General features: G+C 33.7%; 1 pseudogene; it reads left to right on the forward strand.

The window, feature by feature from the left end:
- Positions 1 to 25,813, forward strand: LOC135673939 (DIS3-like exonuclease 2; annotated as a pseudogene).
- The last annotated feature ends 244 nt before the right edge of the window (positions 25,814 to 26,057 follow it).

Here is a 26,057-nt window from a genome sequence, read left to right on the forward strand (position 1 = left end):
ATGGCCTTCCTACCAGGTTGGCCTTAGCGCCTCCATCCTCTTCGTTCCATCTGCTCTCCTTCAAGATTTGACCAAAAAATCTGTTCTTTTTCTTTTGTCTGATGTTCTGCAGGGATCCCGAATAACCACCCTTTGCCGACTTCCTCTGTTCCTGTTGCTGTGGCAGCTCCTCCACGCAATTCGCAGATGAACTTTGCTCTTCATTGGCCAGAGCAGGCAGTCAAAGAGGCGATCGACGTAAACCTGTTGTCTGCTACAATAGGAGATGAACTCTTACGGTGGAAACCATACTGATCGAGTCTTTGATCTTGCAGAAAGGTCGTGCCTTTAAAGTAACATTTCGCGTGAACGCATATGACCGGAAAGAGGTCAGTAACAAAGCTTGTTCTTGACTGTTCTTGCATTATTCTTATTGGGTGTTTGTTTCTTGGCTGCTGCAGGCCTTCTGTACCGTCAACGGTCTCCCGGTGGACGTTCTCATTAGTGGAGCTGATGCACAAAACAGAGCGGTATGTTCATTCGGTATGTCTTTGCGGATCACATTTGCGCAGTGTGATGATTCCTTTACGTAATTATGTGTAGATAGAAGGTGATGTGGTTGCTGTGATGTTGGATCCTGTTGTGTACTGGACCAAGTTGAGAGGATCGAATGATGCTCTGATCTTCAAGGCATCAACCGATTCAACTAAGAACAGGGACTCCGAGCAGGGAGAAGCTGCAAGAGCTTTGGGGCGAATACGTGCTAGGTTGAGTTGCAATCCATCGAAGCGACCAACTGGGAGTGTCTTGTCTATCATCAGAAGCTCTCCTCGTCGTGAAGCAGTGATTGGACTTCTTGCTACGAATCCATGGTTTCCTGAAGGAGAAAATATGGAAGAGAGTTGGATTACATACAACTGATACCTACAAATTCCAAATTACAAATGATGGTAATCACTGTGGAAAGTCTTCCAGGTTGTGCAAAGGAAAGGCTCATCAATGGCGATGTATCAATCGAAAGGGAATTGGTAGCTGCTCCAATAGAGGAGTGGAAGGAAGGGTCTACCCCAAAGCACATGTTATCCGTATGTTGGGACGAGCTGAGGAAATTGAGCCACAGATAAGTGCTGTATTGTTTGAGCAAGCAATCGGAGCTGCAGACTTCTCTCCGGAGTCTTTGTCTTGTCTTCCAGAAGCACCATGGAAGATCCCTACGGAGGAATATGAGACCAGAAAGGACCTTAGAAACACTTGCACCTTCACAATCGATCCTGCATCTGCTACCGACCTCGATGATGCATTATCTATCGAAAAGGTATCCGAAAAAGTATTCCAAATCGGTGTCCACATCGCTGATGTTTCAAGGTTTGTACTTCCAGACACAGCATTAGATAGAGAAGCCCGAATTCGATCCACCAATGTGTACACACCGCAGCACAAGCTGCCAATGTTGCCTCCAGAGCTTTCTGAGGAAGCGTGTTCCTTTGTACCAGGTGAGGATAGGCTTTCCTTCTCCATCACTTGGGACATTGATGACACCGGAAACATCACCGTGCGGTGGATCGGCCGATCTGTGATCCATTCATCTGCAAGCTATCATACGATGATGTGCAGGACATCATTGATGGAGGATTTGAGGTTGATGTTTTAGGGAAAACGGTACCTAAAATGCATGGGCATTTTGGATTGAGACTCCTAAGCTTGTCTTCTTGTTGGATGAGAGTGGGAATCCAAATGACAGCTTCCTTGGTGTGAGGAAGGAGTCAAGTTGTCTTGTTGAGGAGTTGATGCTGCTGGCAAATGAATCATTTGCAGAGCTTCCCAGGCTGTGCCCTACTTCGCAGGCATGCTGAGCCTATGTTGATGAAACTCAAAGAGTTCCAAGAATTTTGTAGGAACGTGGACTCGAGTTTGATGCTTCGTCATCCGGCAAACTTCATCTCGCACTACCCAAGATGAGAGAGAAACTGAAGAATGATCCTGTGTTCCTTCAAATTCTTTTGGCACGTGCTGCAAGGACAATGCAATTAACAGTCTATTTTTGCACAGGAGATTTGAGAAGCAGAGAAGATGAGTGAGCTCATTATGGACCGTCAATCCCACTCTACACACATTTCACTTCTCCATTGAGAAGCTATGCTGACATTATTGTACATAGAACATTGGCTACAGTGGTTGAAGGTGAACAGGTTTATGTTCGATTATGTGATCCTATTTAAGTAAGATATATTATATATATGATTGGATTCTGATTATAGTTATTAGCCAATAGAAAAGAAGTCTATGTTAAAGTAGGATTCCTTAGGAGATAACCTTGACCCTCTGCTCTCGCCTATAAAAAGATAGGACCTCTAGTAGCTAAGGGTGCATCTGAGTAGCATCTTAGCAATTGAGAGATTAAAGTTTTTTTTTCTCTCAATCTCACTCTTCCCTCCTCTAATCCATCAATCTAGGTGGTCCTGTGAAAAGATAGGAAGAGAGGAGAAGGATTTAATTCTCCTTGTAGATCATTGCAAATTGATATTTTAGATCCGAAAATGGAGCGCTTGTAGATCAGATAAGGTTTATTCTTCTGAACAATAAGAAAGGTACGCATCGTAATATTGTTAGATCCAATTTATTTGATTTCAATCTTAGCATAAAAGTTTTTTGGCATTACAGATAGCATGATTACAGATTTTATGCTTACAATTGGTATCAGAGCCAAGTGCTTGAAATCAAATATATGAGATCTATTATTTTTGTTTACGATGCCTGAATGATTCGTCGGATATTATTGATCTATTTTTTCTATATGATTTGCTCTATTACTAATTATGAGTAATGTATAATTTTATGTTTGATCGATTAATTTACTGTTTACTATCATCGATGTTATTGAGACGATCATCTCTATTGATTATTATCGACGAAGGGCCGTGTACCACCCCATAGTCGTGCATCACGATCGTACGCAAGCAGCGGTCCGCTTGTGAGTGGTGGCGGCACCACGAGCATCCCGCACCGCTTGTGAATGCGGTGCCTGCGGAATGGCAGTGGCCGCAGATGGTGGTAGTAGCTGCCCTCGTGGACAGAGGGTAGCGGTAGCAGCCGCCCCAAGGCGACGGCTAACCGTGGGCAAGAACCGCCGTAGCGATCGCTCGTGGGTAGAGGTAACCCCCGCAGCGGCAGCGGCCGCACGCAGGCAAGTACCGCCACAACGGCAGCGATGCATGTAGTGTCGTAGTGGCTGTGCATAAGCAGCGATTGTGCCGTAGCGGTCGCACGCGAGCAGCGGTAGCAACGGCAACGCCGCAAGCGCAGGCGACAAGGCAGATTAGGGTTTTTGGCATAATTAGGGTTTTGACCTCGAGGCTAGGGTTTTGCAAAATTACAGTTCGGCCCTTTGCAAATTTCGTAATTCTAATTTATGTTCTATCAATATATTTACAGTTTTGCCCTCGGGTCTAATTTTTGCTAAATTATAGTTCTGCCCTTTATAAATCGTATATTTTCGATTTATATCCTATCAAATATTTATAGTTTTATCATTATGAAATTGAGAAATTTGGTTTATATTCTCAATTATAAAATTGATAAAAGTGATTTATTATAATTATGATTGAATTTAATCATTATTATATTTTGTTATTTGATTATATTTAATTTTGATTAAAAAATTATAAATTATGATTTATTTTATAGTTTTCTCATATGAATTATTGATTATGCATGTGATAAATAAAATCCAATTATTGTTCTCGGATATTCTTTAGTTATTCACATGTATATATTTGAAATTATAAAATAATGTTTACCTTTCACATGAAGGCATGATTTATATATTATCATGATTATCATATGATTTTTCTTTTGTTAATTAATATTCAATAATTATTATGGTTATTATTTTATTATTGAACTACTTAGTATTAATATTCAATAATTATTATAGTTGTTATTTTATTATTGAACTGCTTAGCATAAATTAAAGAAATTTGATTAATATTTTTTGTAATTCATCTCCTTAAGTTTTATCTGACTTGTAGCTGCCAAAGTGGCTTGGGATTATAGACTTTTGTGATATGAATTATAATAAAGGTCTTATCATTTATAAAACATTTTAGATTGTATTTTATATTTTTGTATTGGTTCTGCAACCACCAAAGTGATCTGGACCGATAATTTATAAAATATTTTGGAAATATAGATGATATTAATAGTTCATCATATTTTGAAAACTCAAAGCATTAATATTATATTATTACTATGGCACATCCTTTATTATGTTTTTGTAAATGTCCCTATACTTTCTGAAATAAATGGCTGGAGCATATGTAAGTTGTATTGAGTGAGTGAGACCTTGATCAGATTAATTGAATAGAACATAAATTACTGAAAGTTCTGCGAAATAAATAATTGAGGTGACGAATCAAGAAAGGTATGAAAGACTTAATTTTATGAGACTTAGAATTCAGTATAGTTTATAACTAGCACATGAGAATATCGAAGGAATAATTTAAATTTTTTGATAAATCATTAGTTGACACCTTATTATGATAGTATTTGAGGAATTCAAGATTATATCCTCAAAATAAATGATAAAGCTAAAAGCTAAAGACTCATAATATTTTGAGTACTACTCAGGGAGTATGTAATACCAAAACAAGAGTGAAGCGTAAGTCACCTGAGTTTATAATTACTATATAAACTCATGAAAGAATATCTTCACAAAAAGTGTTACTTTTATAGCAAATAAAGTTATGTGAAGAAGAAATATACTATAAGATTTGATTTGAAATGAAAAAGGTATAAATATAACCTTTATATGGTTCAAATAAAATATTATAGATATTATTGATGGATTAATTTGATACTTTGTCATATGTTACCAATAATGGATATTCATTAAAATAAAAAGAAAAATGAAGAGGGATAAAACCAAAAGAGAATGAGATATTTATCAATGTAGGGAATCATCTTAAAGTGAATGCGATGTTAGTTTGTATTTATCGCTTATATCTAAAGATAAAGATGATTCAATTTGATAAATCTTGAGAATCCATGTTATGCTCTTATAATTCTGGAAATTTGAGTTCTTTACTTAGAATTGTTATAATATTATTTCCCATTTGATGGTTGTAAATTTACTGTGATTCAATAAAATTAACTATTTAATTCTGTATAATAGTCTATACAGAATTAATATGAATCATAAGTTTACAATGATTCTACAATTAAATATGGAAGTGAAATATAGTTTTATAAACTTCTTAAGGTTATGTTTATCACTATATGCTTCTGTCTAATTAAAGAGAGATATTTTATCACCATATAAATAATCTGTTGGGACATTGATGACAAAGGAAACATCACCGTGCGGTGGATCGACCGATCTGTGATCCATTCATGCTGCAAGCTATCATACGATGATGTGCAGGACATCATTGCCGGAGGATTTGAGGTTGATGTTTCAGGGAAAATGGTACCTAAAATGCATGGGCAGTTTGAGTTAAAGAATGTTGTTGATTCTCTTAGAAGCCTTCATGCGATCACCAAGAAGATGAGGGAGATCAGATTAAGAAATGGAGCATTTTGGATTGAGACTCCTAAGCTTGTCTTCTTGTTGGATGAGAGTGGGAATCCAAATGACAGCTTCCTTGGTGTGAGGAAGGAGTCAAGTTGTCTTGTTGAGGAGTTTGATGCTGGCAAATGAATCAGCTGCTGAGCTTCCCAAGCTGTGCCCTACTTCGCAGGCATGCTGTGCCTATGTCGATGAAGCTCAAAGAGTTTCAAGAATTTTGTAGGAAACGTGGACTCACGTTGGATGCTTGGTCATCCTGCAAACTTTAGCTCGCACTACCCAAGTTGAGAGAGAAACTAAAGTATGATCCTGTGTTGCTTCAAATTCTTTTGGCACGTGCTGCAAGGACACTGCAATTAGCAGTCTATTTTTGCACAGGAGATTTGAGAGGCAGAGAAGATGAGTGAGCTCATTATGGACTGTCAATCCCACTCTACACGCATTTCAGTTCACCATTGAGAAGGTATACTGACATTATTGCATATAGAACATTGGCCGCAGTGGTTGAACCTGAAGAGGTTTATGTTAGATTATATGGTTCTATTTAATTAAGATATATTATAGATATGATTGTATTCTGATTATGGTTATTGGCCAATAGAAAAAAAAAGTCCATGTTAAAATAGGATTCCTTAGGAGATAACCCTGATGGGAGGAACTCTCCTAATAACTTATCCTAGACCCTCTGCTCTCGCCTGTAAACAAATAGGACCTCTAGGGGCTAAGGGTGCATCTGAGTAGCATCTTAGCAATTGAGAGATTAAAGTTTTTTTTCTCTCAGTCTCACTCTTCCCTCTCCTAATCCATCAATCTAGGTGGTCGTGTGAAAAGATAAGAAGAGAGGAGAAGGATTTAGTTCTCATTGTAGATCATTGCAGATTGATATTTCAGATCCGAAAATGGAGCGCTTGTAGATCAGATAAGGTTTATTCTTTCGAACAACATGAAAGGTAAGCATCGTAATATTGTTAAATCTAATTTATTTGATTTCAATCTTAGCATAAAAGTTTTTTGTCATTACAGATAGCATGATTAAAGATTTTATGTTTACAATTGGTATTAGAGCCAAGTACTTGGGATCAAATATATTAGATCTATTATTTTTGTTTACGATGCCTGAATGATTCGTCGGATATTATTGATCTATTTTTTCTATATGATTTGATCTATTACTAATTATGAGTAATGTATAATTTTATGTTTGATCGATGAATTTACACTTTACTATCATCGATGTTATTAAGATGATCATCTCTGTTGATTGTAGTCGACGAAGGTTCGTGTACCACCCCGTAGCCGTGCATCACGGTCGTGCACAGGCAGCGGTCCGTTTGCAAGCGGTGGTGGCACCATGGGCATCTCGCACCACTTGTGAACGCGGTGCCCGCAGAAGGGCGGTGATCGCAGATGGCGGTAGTAGTTGCCCCCGTGGAAAGAGGGTAGCGGTAGCGGCCGCCCCAATGCGGCGGCCAATCGCAGGCAGGAACCTCCGTAGCGGCCGCTCGTGGGCAGAGGCAGCCCCCGCGACGGTAACGGCCGCACGCGAGCAGTTACCGCCATAGCCTCAGCGGCGCATGTAGTGCCGTAGCGGCTGCGCGCAAGCAGCGGTAGTGCTGCACACAGCGCCGTAGCAGTCGCGCGCGAGCAGCGGTAGCAACGGCCACCCGCGAGCAACGGCAACGCCGCACGCGCAGGCGGAAAGGCAGATTAGGGTTTTTGGCAAAATTATGATTTTGACCTCGAGGCTAGGGTTTTGCAAAATTATAGTTCTGCCCTTTGCAAATTTTGTAATTCCAGTTTATGTTCTATCAATATATTTATAGTTTTGCCATCTGGTCTAATTTTTGTTAAATTATAGTTTTGCAGTTTATAAATCGCATATTTCCGATTTATATCCTATCAAATATTTACAGTTTTATCATTATGAAATTGAGAAATTTGGTTTATATTCTCAATTATAAAATTGATAAAAGTGTTTTATTATAATTATGATTTAATTTAATCATGATTATATTTTTTTATTTGATTAGATTTAATTTTGATTAAAAAATTATAAATTATGATTTATTTTCTAGTTTTTTCATATGAATTATTGATTTTGCATGTGATAAATAAAATACAATTATTGTTCTCGGATACTCTTTAGTTATTCACATGTATATATTTGAAATTATGAAATAATGTTCACCTTTCACATGAAGGCATGATTTATATGTTATCATTTTTATCATATGAGTTTTCTTTTGCTGATTAATATTTAATAATTATTATGGTTATTATTTTATTATTGAACTACTTAGAATTAATATTTAATAATTATTATGGTTGCTATTTTATTATTGACCTGCTTAGCTTAAATTAAATAATTTTGACGAATATTATTTGTAATTCATCTCCTTAAGTTTTTTCTGACTTGTAGTTACCAAAGTAGCATGGGAATCATACACTTTTGTGATATGAATTACAATAAAGGTCTTATCATTTATAGGACATTTTAGATTGTATTTTATATTTTTGTATTGGTCCTGTAACCACTAAAGTGACTTGGACCGATAATTTATAAAATATTTTGGAAATATAGATGATATCAATAGTTCATCATATTTTGAGAACTCAAAGCATTAATATTATATTATTACTATGGCACTTCCTTTATTATGTTTTTGTAAATGTCCCTATACTTTCTGAAATAAATGGCTTGAGCATATGTAAGTTGTATAGAGTGAGTGAGACCTTGATCATATTAATTGAATAGAACATAAATTACAGAACGTTCTATGAAATAAATAATTTAGGTGACGGATCAAGAAAGGTATGAAAGACTCAATTTTATGATACTTAGACATCAGTATAGTTTACAACTAGCATATGAGAATATCTACGGATTAATTTAAATTTTCTGATAAGTCATTAGTTGACACCTTATTATGATACTATTTGAGGCATTCAAGATTATATCATTAAAATAAATGATAAAGCTATAAGCTTAAGACTCATAATATTTTGAGTACTACTCAGGGAGTATGTAATACCAAAACAATAGTGAAGCGTAAAGCGTAAGTCACCTGAGTTTATAATTACTATATAAACTCATGAAAGAATATCTTCACAAAAAGTGTTACTTTTATAGCAAATAAAGTTATGTGAAGAAGAAATATATTATAAGATTTGATTTGAAATGAAAAAGGTATAAATATAACCTTTATATGGTTCAAATCAAATATTATAGATATTATTGATGGATTAATTTGATACTTTGTCATATGTTACCAATAGTGGATATTCATTAAAATAAAAAAAAAATGAAGAGGGATAAAACCAAAAGAGAATGAGATATTTATCAATGTAGGGAATCATCTTAAAGTGAATGCGATGTTAGTTTGTATTTATCGCTTATATCTAAAGATAAAGATGATTCAATTTGATAAATCTTGAGAATCCATGTTATGCTCTTATAATTCTGGAAATTTGAGTTCTTTACCTAAAATTGTTATAATATTATTTCCCATTTGATGGTTGTAAATTTACTGTGATTCAATAAAATTAACTATTTAATTCTGTATAATAGTCTATACAGAATTAATATGAATAATAAGTTTACAATGATTCTACAATTAAATATCGAAGTGAAATATAGTTTTATAAACTTCTTGAGGTTATGTTTATCACTATATGCTTTTGTCTAATTAAAGAGGGATATTTTATCACCATATAAATAATCTGTTGGGACATTGATGACAAAGGAAACATCACCGTGCGGTGGATCGACCGATATGTGATCCATTCATGCTGCAAGCTATCATATGATGATGTGCAGGACATCATTGACGGAGGATTTGAGGTTGATGTTTCAGGGAAAATGGTACCTAAAATGCATGGGCAGTTTGAGTTAAAGAATGTTGTTGATTCTCTTAGAAGCCTTCATGCGATCACCAAGAAGATGAGGGAGATCAGATTAAGAAATGGAGCATTTTGGATTGAGACTCCTAAGCTTGTCTTCTTGTTGGATGAGAGTGGGAATCCAAATGATAGCTTCCTTGGTGTGAGGAAGGAGTCAAGTTGTCTTGTTGAGGAGTTTGATGCTGCTGGCAAATGAATCAGTTGCTGAGCTTCCCAAGCTGTGCCCTACTTCGCAGGCATGCTGTGCCTATGTCGATGAAGCTCAAAGAGTTTCAAGAATTTTGTAGGAAACGTGGACTCGCGTTGGATGCTTCGTCATGCTGTAAACTTTAGCTCGCACTACCCAAGTTGAGAGAGAAACTAAAGTATGATCCTGTGTTGCTTCAAATTCTTTTGGCACGTGCTGCAAGGACAATGCAATTAGCAGTCTATTTTTACACAGGAGATTTGAGAGGCAGAGAAGATGAGTGAGCTCATTATGGACTGTCAATCCCACTCTACACACATTTCACTTCACCGTTGAGAAGGTATACTGACATTATTGTATATAGAACATTGGCTGCAGTGGTTGAACCTGAAGATGTTTATGTTAGATTATATGGTTCTATATAATTAAGATATATTATAGATATGATTGTATTCTGATTATGGTTATTGGCCAATAGAAAAAAAAGTCCATGTTAAAATAGGATTACTTAGGAGATAACCCTGATGGAAGGAACTCTCCTAATAACTTATCCTAGACCCTCTACTCTCGCTTGTAAACAGATAGGACCTCTAGGGGCTAAGGGTGCATCTGAGTAGCATCTTAGCAATTGAGATATTAAAGTTTTTTTTCTCTCAGTCTCACTCTTCCCTCTCCTAATCCATTAATCTAGGTGGTCCTGTGAAAAGATAAGAAGAGAGGAGAAGGATTTAGTTCTCCTTGTAGATCATTGCAGATTGATATTTCAGATCCGAAAATGGAGCGCTTGTAAATCAGATAATGTTTATTCTTTCGAACAACATGAAAGGTAAGCATCGTAATATTGTTAAATCTAATTTATTTGATTTCAATCTTAGCATAAAAGTTTTTTGGCATTACAGATAGCATGATTAAAGATTTTATGTTTACAATTGGTATTAGAGCCACGTACTTGGGATCAAATATATTAGATCTATTATTTTTGTTTACGATGCCTGAATGATTCTTCGGATATTATTGATCTATTTTTTCTATATGATTTGCTCTATTACTAATTATGAGTAATGTATAATTTTATGTTTGATCGATGAATTTACACTTTACTATCATCGATGTTATTGAGATGATCATCCCTGTTGATTGTAGTCGACGAAGGGTCATGTACCACCCCTTAGCCGTGCATCACGGTCGTGCACAAGTAGTGGTCCGCTTGCTAGCGGTGGTGGCACCTTGGGCATCTCGCACCGCTTGTGAACGTGGTGCCCGCAGAAGTGCGGTGGTCGCAGATGGCGGTAGTAGTTGCCCCCGTGGACAGAGGGTAGCGGTAGCGGCCGCCCCAATTTGGCGGCCAACCGCAGGCAGGAACCGCCGGAGCGGCCGGTCGTGGGCAGAGGCAGCCCCCGCGACGATAACGGCCGTACGCGGGCAGTTACCGCCATAGCCTCAGCAGCACATGCAGTGCCGTAGCGGCTGCGCGCAAGCAGCGGCAGCGCTGCACACAGCGCCGTAGCGGTCCCGCACGAGCAGCGGTAGCAACGACAGCCCGCGAGCAACGGCAGCGCCGCACGGGCAGGCGGCAAGGCAGATTAGGGTTTTTGGCAAAATTATGATTTTGACCTCGAGGCTAGGGTTTTGCAAAATTATAGTTCTGCCCTTTGCAAATTTCGTAATTCCAGTTTATGTTCTATAAATATATTTATAGTTTTGCCCTCCGGTCTAATTTTTGCTAAATTATAGTTTTGTAGTTTATAAATCGCATATTTCCGATTTATATCATATCAAATATTTACAGTTTTATCATTACGAAATTGAGAAATTTGGTTTATATTCTCAATTATATAATTGATAAAAGTGATTTATTATAATTATGATTTAATTTAATCATGATTATATTTTTTTATTTGATTGGATTTAATTTTGATTAAAAAATTATAAATTATGATTTATTTCTAATTTTTTCATATGAATTATTTATTATGTATGTGATAAATAAAATCCAATTATTGTTCTCGGATATTCTTTAGTTATTCACATGTATATATTTGAAATTATGAAATAATATTCACCTTTCACATGAAGGCATGATTTATATGTTATCATTATTATCATAGGAGTTTTCTTTTGCTGATTAATATTTAATAATTATTATGGTTATTATTTTATTATTGAACTACTTAGAATTAATATTCAATAATTATTATGGTTGCTATTTTATTATTGACCTGCTTAGCTTAAATTAAAAAAATTTGACGAATATTATTTGTAATTCATCTCCTTAAGTTTTATCTGACATGTAGTTACCAAAGTAGCATGGGATTATACACTTTTGTGATATGAATTACAATAAAGGTCTTATCATTTATAGGACATTTTAGATTATATTTTATATTTTTGTATTGGTCTTGTAACCACTAAAGTGACCTAGACCGATCATTTATAAAATATTTTGGAAATATAGTTGATATCAATAGTTCATCATATTTTTAGAACTCAAAGCATTAATATTATATTATTACTATGGCACTTCCTTTATTATGTTTTTGTAAATGTCCCTATACTTTCTGAAATAAATGGCTTGAGCATATGTAAGTTGTATTGAGTGAGTGAGACCTTTATCATATTAATTGAATAGAACATAAATTACTGAAAGATCTTAGAAATAAAAAATTTAGGTGACGGATCAAGAAAGGTATGAAAGACTTAATTTTATGATACTTAGACATCAGTATAGTTTACAACTAGCACATGAGAATATCTAAGGATTAATTTAAATTTTTTGATAAGTAATTTGTTGACACCTTATTATGATAGAATTTGAGAAATTCAAGATTATATCCTCAAAATAAATGATAAAGCTATAAGCTTAAGACTCATAATATTTTGAGTACTACTCAAGGAGTATGTAATACCAAAACAAGAGTGAAGCGTAAGTCACCTGAGTTTATAATTGCTATATAAACTCATGAAAGAATATCTTCACAAAAAGTGTTACTTTTATAGCAAATAAAGTTATGTGAAGAAGAAATATACTATAAGATTTGATTTGAAATGAAAAAGGTATAAATATAACCTTTATATGGTTCAAATCAAATATTATAGATATTATTGATGGATTAATTTGATACTTCGTCATATGGTACCAATAATGGATATTCATTAAAATAAAAAGAAAAATGAAGAGGGATAAAACCAAAAGAGAATGAGATATTTATCAATGTAGGGAAACATCTTAAAGTGAATGCGATGTTAGTTTGTATTTATCGCTTATATCTAAAGATAAAGATGATTCAATTTGATAAATCTTGAGAATCCATGTTATGCTCTTATAATTCTGGAAATTTGAGTTCTTTACCTAGAATTGTTATAATATTATTTCCCATTTGATGGTTGTAAATTTACTGTGATTCAATAAAATTAACCATTTAATTCTGTATAATAGTCTATACAGAATTAATATGAATCATAAGTTTACAATGATTCTTCAATTAAATATCGAAGTGAAATATAGTTTTATAAACTTTTTGAGGTTATGTTTATCACTATATGCTTTTGTCTAATTAAAGAGAGATATTTTATCACCATATAAATAATCTGTTGGGACATTGATGACAAAGGAAACATCACCGTGCGGTGGATCGACCGTTCTGTGATCCATTCATGCTGCAAGCTATCATACGATGATGTGTAGGACATCATTGACGGAGGATTTGAGGTTGATGTTTCAGGGAAAATGGTACCTAAAATGCATGGGCAGTTTGAGTCAAAGAATGTTCTTAGAAGCCTTCATGCGATCACCAAGAAGATGAGGGAGATCAGATTAAGAAATGGAGCATTTTGGATTGAGACTCCTAAGCTTGTCTTCTTGTTGGATGAGAGTGGGAATCCAAATGATAGATTCCTTGGTGTGAGGAAGGAGTCAAGTTGTCTTGTTGAGGAGTTTGATGCTGCTGGCAAATGAATCAGTTGCTGAGCTTCCCAAGCTGTGCCCTACTTCGCAGGCATGCTGTGCCTATGTCGATGAAGCTCAAAGAGTTTCAAGAATTTTGTAGGAAACGTGGACTCACGTTGGATGCTTCGTCATTCGGCAAACTTTAGCTCGCACTACCCAAGTTGAGAGAGAAACTGAAGTATGATCCTGTGTTGCTTCAAATTCTTTTGGCACATGCTGCAAGGACAATGCAATTAGCAGTCTATTTTTGCACAGGAGATTTGGGAGGCAGAGAAGATGAGTGAGCTCATTATGGACTGTCAATCCCACTCTGCACACATTTCACTTCTCCATTGAGAAGGTATACTGACATTATTGTATATAGAACATTGGCAGCATTGGTTGAACCTGAAGAGGTTTATGTTAGATTATATGGTTCTATTTAATTAAGATATATTATAGATATGATTGTATTCTGATTATGGTTATTGGCCAATAGAAAAAAAAGTCCATGTTAAAATAGGATTCCTTAGGAGATAACCTTGATGGGAGGAACTCTCCTAATAACTTATCCTAGACCCTCTGCTCTCGCCTGTAAACAAATAGGACCTCTAGGGGCTAAGGGTGCATCTGAGTAGCATCTTAGCAATTGAGAGATTAAAGTTTTTTTTCTCTCAGTCTCACTCTTCCCTCTCCTAATCCATCAATCTAGGTGGTCCTATGAAAATATAAGAAGAGAGGAGAAGGATTTAGTTCTCCTTGTAGATCATTGCAGATTGATATTTCAGATCCGAAAATGGAGCTCTTGTAGATCAGATAAGGTTTATTCTTTCGAACAACATTAAAGGTAAGCATCGTAATATTGTTAAATATAATTTATTTGATTTCAATCTTAGCTTAAAAGTTTCTTGGCATTACAGATAGCATGATTAAAGATTTTATGTTTACAATTGGTATTAGAGCCAAGTACTTGGGATCAAATATATTAGATCTATTATTTTTGTTTACGATGCCTGAATGATTCGTCGGATATTATTGATCTATTTTTTCTACATGATTTGCTTTATTACTAATTATGAGTAATATATAATTTTATGTTTGATCGATGAATTTACACTTTACTATCATCGATGTTATAGAGATGATCATCTCTGTTGATTGTTGTCGACGAAGGGTCGTGTACCACCTCGTAGCCGTGCATCACGATCGTGCACAGGCAGCAGTCTGCTTGCTTGCGGTGGTAGCACCATGGGCATCTCGCACCGCTTGTGAACGCGGTGCCCTCAGAAGGGTGGTAGCCGTAGATGGCGGTAGTAGTTGCCCTCGTGGACAGAGGGTAGCGGTAGCGGCCGCCCCAATGAGGCGGCCACCCGCAGGCAGGAACCGCCGCAGCGGCCGCTCGTGGGCAGAGGCAGCCCCCGCGACGGTAACGGCCGCACGCGGGCAGTTACCGCCATAGCCTCAGCGGCGCATGCAGTGCCGTAGCGGCTGCGCGTAAGCAGTGGCAGCGCTGCACACAGGGCCTTAGCGGTCGCGAGCGAGCAGCGGTAGCAACGGCCGCCCGCGAGCAACGGCAGCGCCGGACGCGCAAGCGGCAAGGCAGATTAGGGTTTTTGGCAAAATTACGATTTTGACCTCGAGGCTAGGGTTTTGCAAAATTATAGTTCTGCCTTTTGCAAATTTCGTAATTCCAGTTTATGTTCTATCAATATATTTATAGTTTTGCCCTCTGGTCTAATTTTTGCTAAATTATAGTTTTATAGTTTATAAATCGAATATTTCCGATTTATATCCTATCAAATATTTACAGTTTTATCATTATGAAATTGAGAATTTTGGTTTATATTCTCAATTATAAAAGTGATAAAAGTGATTTATTATAATTATGATTAAATTTAATCATGATTATATTTTTTTATTTGATTGGATTTAATTTTGATTAAAAAATTATAAATTATGATTTATTTTCTAGTTTTTTCATATGAATTATTGATTATGCATGTGATAAATAAAATCCAATTATTGTTCTCGGATATTCTTTAGTTATTCACATGTATATATTTGAAATTATGAAATAATGTTCACCTTTCACATGAAGGCATTATTTATATGTTATCATTATTATCATATGAGTTTTCTTTTGCTGATTAATATTTAATAATTATTATGGTTATTATTTTATTATTGAACTACTTAGAATTAATATTCAATAATTATTATGGTTGCTATTTTATTATTGACCTGCTTAGCTTAAATGAAAGAAATTTGACGAATATTATTTGTAATTCATCTCTTTAAGTCTTATCATTTATAGGACATTTTAGATTGTATTTTATATTTTTGTATTGGTCCTGTAACCACTAAAGTGACCTGGACCGATAATTTATAAAATATTTTGGAAATATAGATGATATCAATAGTTCATCATATTTTGAGAACTCAAAGCATTTATATTATATTATTACTATGGCACTTCCTTTATTATGTTTTTGTAAATGTCCCTATACTTTCTGAAATAAATGGCTTGAGCATATATAAGTTGTATTGAGTGAGTGAGACCTTGATCAGATTAATTGAATATAACATAAATTATTGAAAGTTCTGTGAAATAAATAATTTAGGTGACGGATCAAGAAAGGTATGAAAGACTCAATTTTATGATATTTAGACATCAGTATAGTTTACAACTAGCACATGCGAATATCTAAAGATTAATTTAAATTTTTTGATAAGTCATTAGTTGACACCTTATTATGATAGTATTTGAGGAATTCAAGATTATATCCTAAAAATAAATGATAAAGCTATAAGCTTAAGACTCATAATATTTTGATTACTATTCAGGGAGTATGTAATACCAAAACAAGGGTGAAGCGTAAGTCACCTAAGTTTATAATTACTATATAAACTCATGAAAGAATATCTTCACAAAAAGTTTTACTTTTATAGCAAATAAAGTTATGTGAAGAAGAAATATACTATAAGATTTGATTTGAAATGAAATAGGTATAAATATAATCTTTATATGTTTCAAATCAAAAATTATAGATATTATTGATGGATTAATTTGATACTTCATCATATGTTACCAATAACAGATATTCATTAAAATAAAAAGAAAAATGAAGAGGGATAAAAACAAAAGAGAATGAGATATTTATCAATGTAGGGAATCATCTTAAAGTGAATGTGATGTTAGTTTTTATTTATCGCTTATATCTAAAGATAAAGATGATTCAATTTGATAAATCTTGAGAATCCATGTTATGCTCTTATAATTCTAGAAATTTGAGTTCTTTTACTAGAATTTTTATAATATTATTTACCATTTGATGGTTGTAAATTTACTGTGATTTAATAAAATTAACCTTTGAATTCTATATAATAGTCTATACAGAATTAATAAGAATCATAAGTTTACAATGATTCTATAATTAAATATCGAAGTGAAATATAGTTTTATAAACTTCTTAAGGTTATGTTTATCACTATATGCTTTTGTCTCATTAAAGAGAGACATTTTATCACCATATAAATAGTCCGTTTGGACATTGATGACACCGGAAACATCACCGTGCGGAGGATCGATCGATCTGTGATTCATTCAATCTGCAAGCTATCATACGATGATGTGCAGGACATCATTGACGGAGGATTTGAGGTTGATGTTTTAGGGAAAATGGTATCTAAAATGCATGGGCAGTTTGAGTTAAAGAATGTTGTTGATTCTCTTAGAAGCCTGCATGCGATCACCAAGAAGATGAGGGAGATCAGATTAAGAAATGGAGCATTTTGGATTGAGACTCCTACGTTTGTCTTCTTGTTGGATGAGAGTGGGAATCCAAATGACAGCTTCCTTGGTGTGAGGAAGGAGTCAAGTTGTCTTGTTGAGGAGTTTGATGTTGCTGGCAAATGAATCAGTTGCTGAGCTTCCCAGGCTGTGCACTACTTCGTTGGCATGCTGTGTCTATATCGATGAAGCTCAAAGAGTAATAAGAATTTTGTAGGAAACGTGGACTCGCGTTGCTTGCTTCGTCATCTGGCAAACTTCAGCTCGCACTACCCAAGATGAGAGAGAAACTGAAGTATGATCTTGTGTTGCTTCAAATTCTTTTGGCACGTTCAGCAAGGACAATGCAATTAGCAGTCTATTTTTGCATAGGAGATTTGAGAGGCAGAGAAGATGAGTGAGCTCATTATGGACTGTCAATCCCACTCTACACACATTTCACTTCTCCATGGAAAAGGTATGCTGACATTATTGTATATAGAACATTGACTGTAGTTAAAGTAGATATGATTGGATTTTAATTATGATTATTAGCCAATAGAAAAGAAGTCCATGTCAAAGTAGGATTCCTTAGGAGATAACCTTGATGGGAGGAACTTTCCTAATAACTTATCCTAGACCCTCTGCTCTCGCCTATAAACAGACAGGACCTCTGGGGGCTAAGGGTGCATTTGAGTAGCATCTTAGCAATTGAGAGATTAAAGTTTTTTTTCTCTCAAACTCACTCTTCCCTCCCCTAATCCATCTATCTAGGTGGTCTTGTGAAAAGATAGGAAGAGAGGAGAAAGATCTAGTTCTCCTTGTAGATCATTGCAGATTGATATTTCAGATCCGAAAATGAAGCGCTTGTAGATCAGATAAGGTTTATTCTTCTGAACAACAAGAAAGGTACGCATCGTAATATTGTTAGATCCAATTTATTTAATTTCAATCTTAGCATAAAAGTTTTTTCGCATTACAGATAGAATGATTACAGATTTTATGCTTACAATTGGTATTAGAGCCAAGTATTTAAGATCAAATATATTAGATATATTATTTTTGTTTATGATGCCTAAATGATTCGTTGGATATTATTGATCTATTTTTTCTATATGATTTCCTCTATTACTATTTATGAGCAATGTATAATTTTATGTTTGATCAATGAATTTACAGTTTACTATCATCGATGTTATTGAGATGATCATCTCTATTGATCGTTGTCGATGAAGGGTCGTGTACCACCCCGTAGCCGTGCATCACGGTCGTGCGCAGGCAGCAGTCCGCTTGCGAGCAGTGGCGGCACCACAGGCATCCTGCACCGCCTGTTAATGCGGTGCCCGCGGAAGGTCACTGGCCGCAAATGGTGACAGCCGCTGCCCCCGTGGACAAAGGGCAGCGGCAGCGACCGCACTAAGGCGACGGCCAAGCGCAGGTAGGAACCGCCACAGCGGCTGCTCGTGGGCAGATGTAGCCCCTGTGGTGGCAGCGGCCGCACGCGGGCAGGTACCGCCGTAGCGACTACGCGCTGGCAATAGCCACGACCAACCATGAGTGTCGCACGAAGCACCGTAGCGACCGTACGGGAGCAGCGGCAACACCGCACGCAGTGCCGTAGCGGTCGCGTGCGAACAACGGCAGCGCCACACACGCAGGCGCTAAGGTAGATTAGGATTTTGGCATAATTACAATTTTGACCTTGAGGCAAAGGTTTTACAAAATTACAATTCTACACTTTGTAAATTTCATAATTCCAGTTTATGTTCAGTCAACATATTTGCTAAATTATAGTTCTGCCCTTCATAAATCGTATATTTTCGATTTATATCCTATCAATTATTTACAGTTTTATCATTATGAAATTGAGAAATTTGGTTTATATTCTCAATTATAAAATTGATAAATATTATTTATTATAATTATGATTAAATTTAATCATGATTATAATTTTTATTTGATTGGATTTAATTTTGATTAAAAAACTATAAATTACGGTTTACTTTATACTTTTCTCATATGAATTATTGATTATACATGTGATAAATAATATCCAATTATTGTTCTTGGATATTCTTTAGTTATTCATATGTATATATTTGAAATTATGAAATAATATTTACCTTTTATATGAAGGCATGATTTATATGTTATCATGATTATCATATGAGTTTTCTTTTGTTGTTTAATGTTCAATAATTATTATGGTTATTATTTTATTATTGAACTACTTAGTATTAATATTTAATAATTATTATGGTTGTTATTTTATTATTGAACTGCTTAGCATAAATTAAAAATTTTGACAAGTATTATTTGTAATTCATCTCCTTAAGTTTTATCTGACTTAGTGTTGCCAAAGTGGCCTGGGATGATAGACTTTTGTGATATAAATTACAATAAAGGTCTTATCATTTATAAGATATTTTAGATTGTATTTTATATTTTTGTATTGGTCCTGTAACCACCTAAGTGACTTGGACCGATAATTTATAAAATATTTTGGAAATATAGATGATATCAATAGTTCATCATATTTTGGAAACTAAAAGCATTAATGTTATATTATTACTGTGGCACTTCCTTTATTGTGTTTTTGTAAATGTCTCTATACTTTCTGAAATAAATGACTTGAGCATATGTAAGTTGTATTGAGTGAGAGAGATCTTGATCAGATTAATTGAATAGAACATAAATTACTGAAAGTTCTATGAAATAAATAATTGAGGTGAATGATCAAGAAATGTATGAAAGACTCAATTTTATGATACTTAGACTTCAGTGTAGTTTACAACTAGCGCATGAGAATATTTAAGGATCAATTTAAATTTTTTGATAAGTCATTAATTGACACCTTATTATGATAGTATTTGAGGAATTCAAAATTATATTATCAAAATAAATGATAAATCTATAAGCTTAAGACTCATAATATTTTGAGTACTACACAAGGAGTATGTAATACCAAAATAAGAGTGAAGCGTAAGTCACCTGAGTTTATAATTACTATATAAACTCATGAAAGAATATCTTCACAAAAAGTGTTACTTTTGTAGCAAATAAAGTTATGTGAAGAAGAAATATATTATAAGATTTGATTCGAAATGAAAAATATATAAATATAACCTTTATATGGTTTAAATCAAATATTATAGATATTATTGATGGATTAATTTGATGCTTCATCATATCATATGTTACCAATAATAGATATTTATTAAAATAAAAAGAAAAATGAAGAGGGATAAAACCAAAAGAGAATGAGATATTTTTCAATGTAGGGAATCATCTTAAAGTGAATGCGATGTTAGTTTGTATTTATCGCTTATATCTAAAGATAAAGATTATTCAATTTGATAAATCTTAAGAATCCATGTTTTGTTCTTATAATTCTGGGAATTTGAGTTCCTTACCTAGAATTGTTATATTATTACTTTCCTTTTAGTGGTTGTAAATTTACTGTGATTCAATAAAATTAACCTTTGAATTTTGTATAATAATCTATACAGAATTAATATGAATCATAAGTTTACAATGATTCTATAATTAAATATTGAAGTGAAATATAGTTTTATAAACTTCTTGAGGTTATGTTGATCACTATATGCTTTTGTCTCATTAAAGAGAGACATTTAATCACCATATAAATAATCTGTTGAGATATGATTATATATATCTAATTCATGTAAAGTCTATGTCCGTTTACACTCTTGAAGTGTATATAAATAAAGTTGATAGACAATTAGATAAAAGAGTCAAGATCATCATATCTGACAAGGGTGATAAATTTTATGGTATTTATGATGAAACCAATTATAATTCTTTTGCTAGATTCTTAAAAAATAAGGTATTTGATTTACCAGATGTGGTACATTAGAATATGATTCCTGAACGATATCATCGTACCTTATAGATATGATTAAGAGTAGTGATAAGTTATTCTTTTGTACCCAAATCAATGTGAGAAAAAGCTCCAAAGACAACTATATATATCTTGAATGGTGTTCCTAGTAAATAAATTACATGACTTCTTTTAAGATATAAAATAATAGGAAACCTAAGTTAAGATATTTATATATTTAAAATTATCGTATGGAGATAAGGATCTTCAACTCACATAAAAGAAAATTAGATTTAATAATTATTTTAAATATTTTATTATCTATTCAGAAAAGTTTAAAGGGGTACATATTTTATTGCTCTAATCATTATACGAGGACAATTAAATCAGGTAACATAAGATTCCTATAAAATAGCAAATCAGTGGGAGTGAAAATTTTGAAATTTAATTTTGATATAAAGGAGATACAAGTTAATACTCCTTTATTATTCGAGAGATTGTTGTTACTCAAATCATTAAATGCTTTGATAAAAGTGAACAACAAAATAACATTACTAAACTCTCACATTATATATTGATATCATTATTAATGGTCTTGTAGAACAACCATAATTGATAACTTTGAGAATATCTCAAAGGGGAAGGAATCATTTCATTTATGGTTATTATGTTGTATATCTACAAGAATTATATTATGATATAAGAATCAGAATGGATCCCTTATTTTTGTCACGGGTCATAAAAAGTAATGATTTTGAAAAGTAATATGATGTAATAAAAAAAAGTTAAAATTAATAACTAGAATGGTGTCTGATAAATTTATCGAATTGTCCAATAATTATAAAAGAGTCTATTATATAAATGTGACTCAAAGGATAATGTCAAATGATATAATGGTGAGACTTGTGGTTAAAAGTTTTACTCATAAAGAATGTATCGACCATAACAAGATTTTTAATGAACTTGTTAAGAATCATCATTTATGAGTTTGAGTTATATCATAATGATATGAAAATATTTTTAAAAGATCTAGCTTTATATAGGTTAATCTAAATGATTTATAAAGAAAATGAAAGAAATATAAAGTTTGGTATGCAAATTCAGGAATCCATTTATGACCTTAAACGAGCTTCAAGATAATGATATATAAAGGTTCTTGATATCATTATTTCAGATTTAAGATAAATACTATTAATCAGTATTTATATCAATGGAAGAAAGTTTATTATATTGGTCTTATATATGGATAATATTTTACCTTACTAATAGTGATCTTGATTTATTATACTAAATCAAGAAATTTGTCACTAAGAATTTTAAGATGGTTGATATGAATAAGACATCTTATATTATTAACATTGAGTAATTCAAGGATAGACCTTAATGATTATGAAGATTATCTTATAAAGGATATATCAATCGAGTCTTGAAAATATTTTAATATACAGCTTTGTTAAGTTAATCATAAAAGCAAAGTTTTAGTCAATAGTAAATATTTTAAAATGACTTGAAAAGAATCAGATAAATAAGATATTCTTTGTATATGCGCAGTTGAAAGTCTATGCTCAAGCCTGCGTTAGAAAGGATGTCAGTTTTTACAATTAAAATGTTGGGTATATATTGGAGTTACCCAGAAGTATAAACATTAAAGGACTACAGAAAAAGTAATAAGATAACCCGAAGGGACAAAGGATTATATGCTCACATATATGAAATTATATCAGCTTGAAATAATGGTATTTTTCAAATGCTGATTATATAAATTGCATCGTTAATAGGAAGTCCACCTTATGGTTAATATCTATGTAAATTAGAGGGGTAATTTATTATTATTAATAATAGAAGTTGATTTTGGGACATGCTTTGAGGCCACTAATCAAATTTTTTACTGTAAATTTTTTATTTTAGGACTTGGTATAGTCAAACTTAATTACCATGTCATTGAAGATATTTTATGACATTGTAGTAGTTTTCTTCTCTAAGAATGACAAGTACTATTGTATCTATATGCATTATGGTATAAAGTACTTAGATGGTTAGAGAAGATGAGTCCAAAAACATCTAATGTCAATTAATTACTTGAGTTCTACTGTACTGATTGCCGATCCATTCACTTAGGACTTACAGTCTAAAATATTTTAAAAGAATATGTTCTTATGATTGGGTTTATGAGCAACCCATAAAGGACATGGAGATGGATGTTTGAGTGGATACTATAATTGACATTCTTGCTTACGTACTTAAAGTTATTTGTTTCTGCTATCCTGTTCATAATTATGTATATACATATTATGGTTGAATGTGATGATAGGATTGTTTTGACAAGACAAATTATATGGGTCATTTTGGACTGCATTAGGAAAGGCTAACAGTATTGTGGTACATAGAAGGAAGTGTGACACTGATGGCATACAACTGCTATGACTCATATTCTTAGTCAGACTTAATGTAGTATTATTATTATTATCACACTTATTGGCCTATTTTCTAAAAATTCATACGCGTGTATATAGTTTTTCTAAAATTTCAAAATCTAATCGAGCCAAATTATTTCTAAATAAATTTATTTATTTTTTATTTTAAATCCTTTTGTATCTTACTAATTAATAGGCCAAGTGGGAGAATATTAGATTATGTGACTTAATTTAATTAAGTAAGATATATTATAGATATGATTGGATTCTGATTATGGTTATTGGCCAATAGAAAATATGTCCATGCTAAAATAGAATTCCTTAGGAGATAACACTGATGGGAGGAACTCTCCTAATAACTTATCCTAGACCCTCTACTCTCGTCTATAAATAGACAGGACCTCTAGGGGCTAAGGTTGCATCTGAGTAGCATCTTAGCAATTGAGAGATTAAAGTTTTTTTTTTCTCTCAATCTCCCTCTTCTCTCCCCTAATCCATTGGTTCTGTAAAAAGATAGGAAGAGAGGAGAAGGATCTAGTTCTCCTTGTAGATCCTTGTAGATTGATATTTCAGATCCGAAAATGGAGCGCTTGTAGATCAAATAAAGTTTATTCTTCTAAACAACAAGAAAGGTATGCATCGTAATATTGTTAGATCCAATTTATTTGATTTCAATCTTGTCATAAAAGTTTTTCCGCATTATATATAGCATGATTACAGATTTTATGCTTACAATTTATGTGGAGAAAAGGCAGAGTAGTAGTGCATCTGATGCAGGTGATGGGATTGGCAATAGATGTTTTACTGGTCTTTATTTTGATAAGGAGGCTGCAGAATCTGAGGAAGGCAGAGAAGCATTGTTGTCTGCAGCTGTGAGATGTGGAGTTCCTACATCTGAAGTGGTATCTGAAGTTGCTGCATATTGTAATGAAAGAAAAAGAGCTAGCAAGCATGCTGAGCAATCTGCAGAAAATGTTTATCTTTGGGCTTTGCTGAAGAACAAGGAGGTAATTTTATTTATTTTTTTCACTTACGGTATTTTATTTTTCTAAAGAATAAGTGATGAAGTTCCTACATCTGAAGTGGTATCTGAAGTTGCTGCATATTGTAATGAAAGAAAAAGAGCTAGCAAGCATGCTGAGCAATCTGCAGAAAATGTTTATCTTTGGGCTTTGCTGAAGAACAAGGAGGTAATTTTATTTATTTTTTTCACTTACGGTATTTTATTTTTCTAAAGAATAAGCGATGAAGATGGATTTTGATCCTAATATTTATTTATTTATACTCTTATACCCAAATATTATAAGGATATCAAATGTTTTGATACTCTTATAAATTGAGAAATAAAATATATAATAAGGATATCATATGTTATGATACTCTTATACCTAAATATTCCATAAGATATAGGACTTTCAAAAATGAGAAATGTATAGTAGATATAAAAAATCTGAAAAAAAATATATCAACCAATATATATTGGAAAAAGGAATTTTCTATATTATAAAATTAATTAGTAGTAACATCACAAATATATTATGATTATACATAAGATATATAACTTCTTGCAGCTCAAGAGATAGCCACTGATCATTTTACGATTAATTTGTTACCATAGATAAAAAAACAGTGATCATACTTGATTGTTTTCATTGGCATTTTGGGTTGGGAATGAGAAGTTGATCTTTATATTGTCATTATTATTTGCAGGTGATGTTTTCCGATGCCAAGGTTCTAAGAGTAGGATCAACTTTCATGACAGTCTACATAAACAAATTTGTTGTAAGATCTTAGCACCTCATCTTGATATAAATTTGTACTTTTACTGCTATATTAATCTCATGGATTCTTCTTCTTTCCTCATAGATCGAGAGGAGGATATATTTTGGTGAAGTTGAAGGATTGACTATCGAATGGACTGAAACTATTGGTACATTGGTTCTTAATGCACTGAAGACTAAACCCTCATAGAGAAGTGATCTTTCTGAGAAGTGTCGTGTGATTGAAGATGTAGTGTTGATGATGAGACACTGCCAAATAGTTACACCTGAAGATCAAAATGAATGCATCTCTACCACTCCGAGTTGTTGTAATAGAGAAGGCAATGTAACTACGACTGCTCCCCTAGGCTTTCCTTTGGTGATTCGAGTTTTATCTACTATTTTTGTGGCTGTTCATGCTGTTGGAGGAAGCGAAGGTCATGTACACATCATGGCAAGACTATATATGCACTGATGATTTAGATAAGGTAAGAAGAAAAAAAAGCTTCCAAGTAGAGGTATCAATTATGTTCACAGGTACGAGCACAAGGAATAAATGCAAATGGAGGTATTTTCTATTATTCGCATGGTGATGGAGCAGGAAAGAGTAAAAGCACTTTCCTTCATCCCTCGTACCCATCCTCGTCATGTCAATATGTGAGTCGACACGATTCAAATCAAATCAAAGTTGGGTTGAGCCTTGTTAATTTTCCTATAAA

Source organism: Musa acuminata, chromosome BXJ1-5 (assembly GCF_036884655.1).
Source record: "Musa acuminata AAA Group cultivar baxijiao chromosome BXJ1-5, Cavendish_Baxijiao_AAA, whole genome shotgun sequence".
Lineage (NCBI taxonomy): Eukaryota > Viridiplantae > Streptophyta > Magnoliopsida > Zingiberales > Musaceae > Musa > Musa acuminata.